This window comes from Ranitomeya variabilis, chromosome 4, assembly GCF_051348905.1.
Source record: "Ranitomeya variabilis isolate aRanVar5 chromosome 4, aRanVar5.hap1, whole genome shotgun sequence".
NCBI lineage: Eukaryota > Metazoa > Chordata > Amphibia > Anura > Dendrobatidae > Ranitomeya > Ranitomeya variabilis.
The window spans coordinates 203,224,850-203,232,162 of record NC_135235.1 but is presented as its reverse complement, the minus strand read 5'-3'; the positions used below and the strand labels follow the sequence as shown (position 1 = coordinate 203,232,162).

The 7,313-nt window shown below is 52.1% G+C and overlaps 1 protein-coding gene across 2 annotated transcripts in view; it reads left to right on the top strand.

The window, feature by feature from the left end:
* The first annotated feature begins 3,946 nt into the window (after positions 1-3,946).
* POLD1 (DNA polymerase delta 1, catalytic subunit) overlaps positions 3,947-7,313 on the top strand; it is a 128,278-nt gene continuing 124,911 nt past the window's right edge. The window contains exon 1 of one of the 2 annotated variants that reach the window (XM_077259682.1): positions 3,947-4,093. The gene's annotated coding sequence lies outside the window, so the exon portion shown is untranslated. Of the gene's footprint in view, positions 4,094-4,203; positions 4,222-7,313 lie in introns of those variants that run through there. The other variant, XM_077259684.1, reaches the window with a different exon arrangement.

The following is a 7,313-nucleotide window of genomic DNA, read 5'->3' as shown; positions in this document are numbered from 1 at the left end:
AAAAATTTCACTTGGGTGTCTGTGAAAAACGAGTGCCTGTTCGAGCCGTAAAGCCCCAGAGGTGCGGCCGTGCCGGCTCCGGGTGGGACCACTCCCTGCTGTCGCCTGGTCAGTACACCGGACCGGTGTCCTGGCACGTAGGCTAACAAGCGACTGTGTGGAGCGAGCCGTGGTCTCACCCAAAGGGTTAATACAGGCCCCGGTCCAGACCCTTCATTCGTATAGAGACCCCGTTCATAAAGACTCCCCCATTAATACAGACCAGACTCCTCATTAACACGGACCCCAGACCCCCGTTCATACACACACCAGGATAGAATCCCGTTTATACTCATTAATGCAGACCCCAGATCAGACCCCCTCTCTATTCATACGAAAAGACCCCCACGCTCATACACCCTAGGACAGGCTCCCCGGATTCATAAAGACCCCTCCCATTAATACACACCCCAGTGCAGACTCCCATTAATACAGAAGTCAGACCAGACCCTGTTATGATCTGGTGGCCTAAGAGCAGCATGAGACGTACTCTGGAGAAGGTGGTACCTGTACTGACCGCAGACCCTAAACTTAACACCGCAACTAGAAGTAGCCGTGGAATGTACCTAACACTCCTTGGACATCTTGACACAGCCGGAGGACTAATTACCCCTAGAGATAGAAAAGGGAAAACTATCTTGCCTCAGAGAAAATCCCCAAAGGATAGACAGCCCCCCACAAATATTGACTGTGAGAGGAGAGGGAAAAACATACACAGGCTGAAATCAGAATTTAGCAAAGGAGGCCACTTCTAGCTAAATAGAAAGGATAGGACAGAGTACTATGCGTTCAGTATTAAAACACTAGAAAATATCCACCACAGAAAATACAAAATCTCCACAGCTAACTAAAGATATGGAGGGTATATCTGCATCTCCAGAGATACCAGCTTGGCTAAACAAATCCTTATACAGACCAAGCTGGACAAGACAAAAACATGAAAAAGAACTGAACAATAAGGCCACAGCATGTGGACAGCAAAAATCAAGGCCAGAACTTATCTTTGTTGAAATGAACAGCAAAGCAGGAGAGACCAGGAAAGGATGTGAATCCTCCAGGAACAATGGACAACTGGCACTGACTAAAGGGTCAAGCAAGACTAAATAGCCCAGTCAGAATTGCAAAAAGTGAACACACCTGACAAATGCTGCGACTCAGAGACAGCAGCGATACCACTTACAACCACCGGAGGGAGCCCAAGAGCAGAATTCACAACAAGACCCCCCATTCATAGGTGCCAAACAAGACCCTGTGTTAATACAGACCCCACACCAGACCCCCCCCCCGTTCATAGACCCCCCCACAACAGACCCTCTGTTCAACAGATCCCAGACCAGACTCCTTGTTCGTTCATACAGATCCCAGTCCTTACCCCCCCCAATAATACAGATCCCAGACCAGACCCCCCATTAATACAGACCACCTCCATTAATACATATGGCAGTGCAGACCTCCCTGGTTAATAAAGATGTCATACCAGCATCCTCACTATTACAGACCCCAGTTCATACAGACACCACGCCAGACCTCCGTTCATACAGATCCAAGACCAGCCCCCCCAAAAAAAAATTTTAGACCCCAAACCAGACCCACCTTAATATAAATCCCAGACCAACCTCCCAGTTTACAGATGTCAGACCAGACCCCAGATCAGACCCCCTATTAATACAGGAGGCAGACCAAACCCCCCACACAGATTTATAGACATTAGACCAGACCTCTCAATAATTCAAACTCCCCCATTGATTTAGACCCCACACCAACCCCTCTGGTTAATAAAGACGTCAGACCAGCACCCTCATTGTTACAGACCCCTCATTATGCCTGCCCCCAGAGCTGATCACACGCTCCTCTCCCTCCTGATTTGCCGCCCCAGGTAAGGGCCTGACACTGGAGGCCTCCAGGAACACGAGAGGTGACTACTGTGGGAAAACACCCCATGTCTGGGCGATTGTTCTCCTTTTTCTAGGAATCTCCTGAATACAGGTCCTTCTCAAAAAATTAGCATATAGTGTTAAATTTCATTATTTACCATAATGTAATGATTACAATTAAACTTTCATATATTATAGATTCATTATCCACCAACTGAAATTTGTCAGGTCTTTGATTGTTTTAATACTGATGATTTTGGCATACAACTCCTGATAACCCAAAAAACCTGTCTCAATAAATTAGCATATCAAGAAAAGGTTCTCTAAACGACCTATTACCCTAATCTTCTGAATCAACTAATTAACTCTAAACACATGCAAAAGATACCTGAGGCTTTTAAAAACTCCCTGCCTGGTTCATTACTCAAAACCCCCATCATGGGTAAGACTAGCGACCTGACAGATGTCAAGAAGGCCATCATTGACACCCTCAAGCAAGAGGGTAAGACCCAGAAAGGAATTTCTCAACAAATAGGCTGTTCCCAGAGTGCTGTATCAAGGCACCTCAATGGTAAGTCTGTTGGAAGGAAACAATGTGGCAGAAAACGCTGTACAACGAGAAGAGGTGACCGGACCCTGAGGAAGCAGTGGACTGAGTCTGGTGTGGAAACATCCAGAGCCACCGTGCACAGGCGTGTGCAGGAAATGGGCTACAGAGAAGCAGCACTGGACTGTTGCTAAGTGGTCCCAAGTACTTTTTTCTGATGAAAGCAAATTTTGCATGTCATTCGGAAATCAAGGTGCCAGAGTCTGGAGGAAGACTGGGGAGAAGGAAATGCCAAAATGCCTGAAGTCCAGTGTCAAGTACCCACAGTCAGTGATGGTGTGGGGTGCCATGTCAGCTGCTGGTGTTGGTCCACTGTGTTTCATCAAGGGCAGGGTCAATGCAGCTAGCTATCAGGAGATTTTGGAGCACTTCATGCTTCCATCGGCTGAAATGCTTTATGGAGATGAAGATTTCATTTTTCAGCACGACCTGGCACCTGCTCACAGTGCCAAAACCACTGGTAAATGGTTTACTGACCATGGTATTACTGTGCTCAATTGGCCAGCCAACTCTCCTGACCTGAACCCCATAGAGAATCTGTGGGATATTGTGAAGAGAAAGTTGAGAGACGCAAGACCCAACACTCTGGATGAGCTTAAGGCCGCTATTGAAGCATCCTGGGCCTCCATAACATCTCAGCAGTGTCACAGGCTGATTGCCTCCATGCCACGCCGCATTGAAGCAGTCATTTCTGCCAAAGGATTCCCGACCAAGTATTGAGTGCATAACTGAACATTATTATTTGATGTTTTTTTGTTTGTTATTAAAAAACACTTTTATTTGATTGGACGGGTGAAATATGCTAATTTATTGAGACAGGTTTTTTGGGTTATCAGGAGTTGTATGCTAAAATCATCAGTATTAAAACAATAAAAGACCTGACAAATTTCAGTTGGTGGATAATGAATCTATAATATATGAAAGTTTAATTGTAATCATTACATTATGGTAAATAATGAAATTTAACACTATATGCTAATTTTTTGAGAAGGACCTGTATATGATGGGGTTGTAGTTTTACAAAGCTGCAGAGACAAAAAAACAAACTAGAGACCACCCATCTACTGATGATCCAAAATCTCCACAATACCCCACCCCTCCCAAATATCTCCACTGGCACCGCCAGAGCTGAAGTAGTCAGGGCATGCTGGGAGTTGTAGTTGTCAAACACTGGTGAGCACTGGAATGGAGGTCAGTGATCTGGCTGTAGCCATCGCCACAATCTGCGCTGCAGCAGTCATCTCTTCTCCCCCCGTTATTGGGGATAGTTGCCTCTTGCTGCCCTCGATTCTCACATCTATCACATGTGCGTCACACTCCTCGTGTGCACCAACATTTTCTACCGCCAGGGGGCGATTCGCGGATTTCCTGCCACACACAACATGGCGTAATGTTATCTGCGTGCCCAGCGTCGTCATTTGCCACACACAATATGGCCGCAAACTCCTCCCAGGTACCGAAAAGGACCTATCAGCGTCCTGCGTCCATGACAACGACGACGGATTGGGGGAGGGGTCGAGTGCAGGAAGAGAAGACTTTGGCGGGAGAGTGGGAACGTTTTGCTGGAGGGGAAGTGAGTACAGAGTGTGGATGTCCGCCGTGTGCGGCTGTTGTGTCCGAGTGTGTGTGCCAGCATAGGGGGGCGCTGTGCCGGGTGTGAGGGGCGTGGGCTCTAATCCGCCTGGCAGTATAGTGAACCCGGTGACATGGGAGATACCAGCTGTAATAAGCCTGAGAGGACAGTGGTCGTAATAATGTGTGCACAATATGATGGCCCCACAGCCCCCCATATACAGTATAATGGCCCCACAGCCCCCCATATATAGTATAATGTCCTATCAGCCCAACCACACACGCTGTATGATGTCCCCTCAGCCCCACAACACACACTGTATGACGTCCCCTCAGCTCCACCACACGCTGTATGACGTCCCCTCAGCCCCACAACACACGCTGTATGACGTCCCCTCAGCCCCACCACACACGCTGTATGACGTCCCCTCAGCCCCACAACACACCCTGTATGACGTCCCCTCAGCTCCACAACACACCCTGTATGACGTCCCCTCAGCCCCACAACACACGCTGTATGACGTCCCCTCAGCCCCACCACACACGCTGTATGACGTCCCCTCAGCCCCACAACACACCCTGTATGACGTCCCCTCAGCTCCACAACACACCCTGTATGACGTCCCCTCAGCCCCACAACACACGCTGTATGACGTCCCCGCCTCCCCACAACACACGCTGTATGACGTCCCCTCAGCCCCACAACACACGCTGTATGACGTCCCCTCCTCCCCACAACACGCTGTATGACGTCCCCTCCGCCCCGCAACACACACTGTATGACGTCCCCTCAGCCCCGCAACACAAGCTGTATGACGTCCCCTCAGCTCCACAACACCCGCTGTATGACGTCCCCTCAGCCCCACAACACGCTGTATGACGTCCCCTCCTCCCCACAACACACGCTGTATGACGTCCCCTCAGCCCCACAACACACGCTGTATGACGTCCCCTCCTCCCCACAACACGCTGTATGACGTCCCCTCCGCCCGCAACACACGCTGTATGACGTCCCCTCAGCCCCGCAACACAAGCTGTATGACGTCCCCTCCGCCCCGCAACACACGCTGTATGACGTCCCCTCAGCCCCGCAACACAAGCTGTATGACGTTCCCTCAGCTCCACAACACCCGCTGTATGACGTCCCCTCAGCCCCACAACACACGCTGTATGACGTCCCCTCAGCCCCACAACACACGCTGTATGACGTCCCCTCAGCCCCACAACACACCCTGTATGACGTCCCCTCAGCTCCACCACACACGCTGTATGACGTCCCCTCAGCTCCACAACACACGCTGTATGACGTCCCCTCAGCTCCACAACACACGCTGTATGACGTCCCCTCAGCTCCACAACACACGCTGTATGACGTCCTCTCAGCCCCACAACACACCCTGTATGACGTCTCCTCAGCCCCACCACACACGCTGTATGACATCCCCTCAGCCCCACAACACACGCTGTATGACGTCCCCTCGGCTCCACAACACACGCTGTATGACGTCCCCTCAGCCCCACAACACACGCTGTATGACGTCCCCTCAGCCCCACAACACGCTGTATGACGTCCCCTCAGCCCCACAACACGCTGTATGACGTCCCCTCAGCCCCGCAACACACGCTGTATGACGTCCCCTCAGCTCCACAACACACGCTGTATGACGTCCCCTCAGCTCCACAACACACCCTGTATGACGTCCCCTCAGCCCCACAACACACGCTGTATGACGTCTCCTCAGCCCCACCACACATGCTGTATGACGTCCCCCTCAGCCCCACAACACACGCTGTATGACGTCCCCTCAGCTCCACAACACACGCTGTATGACGTCCCCTCAGCCCCACAACACACGCTGTATGACGTCTCCTCAGCCCCACAACACACGCTGTATGACGTCCCCTCAGCCCCACAACACACGCTGTATGACGTCCGCTCAGCTCCACAACACGCACTGGATGACATTTCCTCAGCCCCACCACATACGCTGTATGACGTCCCCTCAGCTCCACAACACACACTGTATGACGTCCCCTCAGCTCCACAACACACGCTGTATGACGTCCCCTCAGCCACACAACACACCCTGTATGACGTCTCCTCAGCCCCACCACACACGCTGTATGACATCCCCTCAGCCCCACAACACACGCTGTATGACGTCCCCTCAGCTCCACAACACACGCTGTATGACGTCCCCTCAGCTCCACAACACACGCTGTATGACGTCCCCTCAGCTCCACAACACACGCTGTATGACGTCCCCTCAGCTCCACAACACACGCTGTATGACGTCCCCTCAGCTCCACAACACACGCTGTATGACGTCCCCTCAGCCCCACAACACGCGCTGTATGACGTCCCCTCAGCTCCACAACACACGCTGTATGACGTCCCCTCAGCTCCACAACACACGCTGTATGACGTCCCCTCAGCTCCACAACACACGCTGTATGACATTTCCTCAGCCCCACCACATACGCTGTATGACGTCCCCTCAGCTCCACAACACACGCTGTATGACGTCCCCTCAGCCCCACAACACACCCTGTATGACGTCTCCTCAGCCCCACCACACACGCTGTATGACATCCCCTCAGCCCCACAACACACGCTGTATGACGTCCCCTCGGCTCCACAACACACGCTGTATGACGTCCCCTCAGCCCCACAACACACGCTGTATGACGTCCGCTCAGCTCCACAACACGCGCTGTATGACATTTCCTCAGCCCCACCACATACGCTGTATGACGTCCCCTCAGCTCCACAACACACGCTGTATGACGTCCCCTCAGCTCCACAACACACGCTGTATGACGTCCCCTCAGCTCCACAACACACGCTGTATGACGTCCCCTCAGCTCCACAACACACGCTGTATGACGTCCCCTCAGCTCCACAACACACGCTGTATGACGTCCCCTCAGCTCCACAACACACGCTGTATGACGTCCCCTCAGCTCCACAACACACGCTGTATGACGTCCCCTCAGCTCCACAACACACGCTGTATGATGTCCCCTCAGCCCCACAACACGCTGTATGATGTCCCCTCAGCCCCACAACACGCTGTATGACGTCCCCTCAGCCCCGCAACACACGCTGTATGACGTCCCCTCAGCCCCGCAACACACGCTGTATGACGTCCCCTCAGCTCCGCAACACACGCTGTATGACGTCCCCTCAGCCCCACAACACACGCTGTATGACGTCCCCT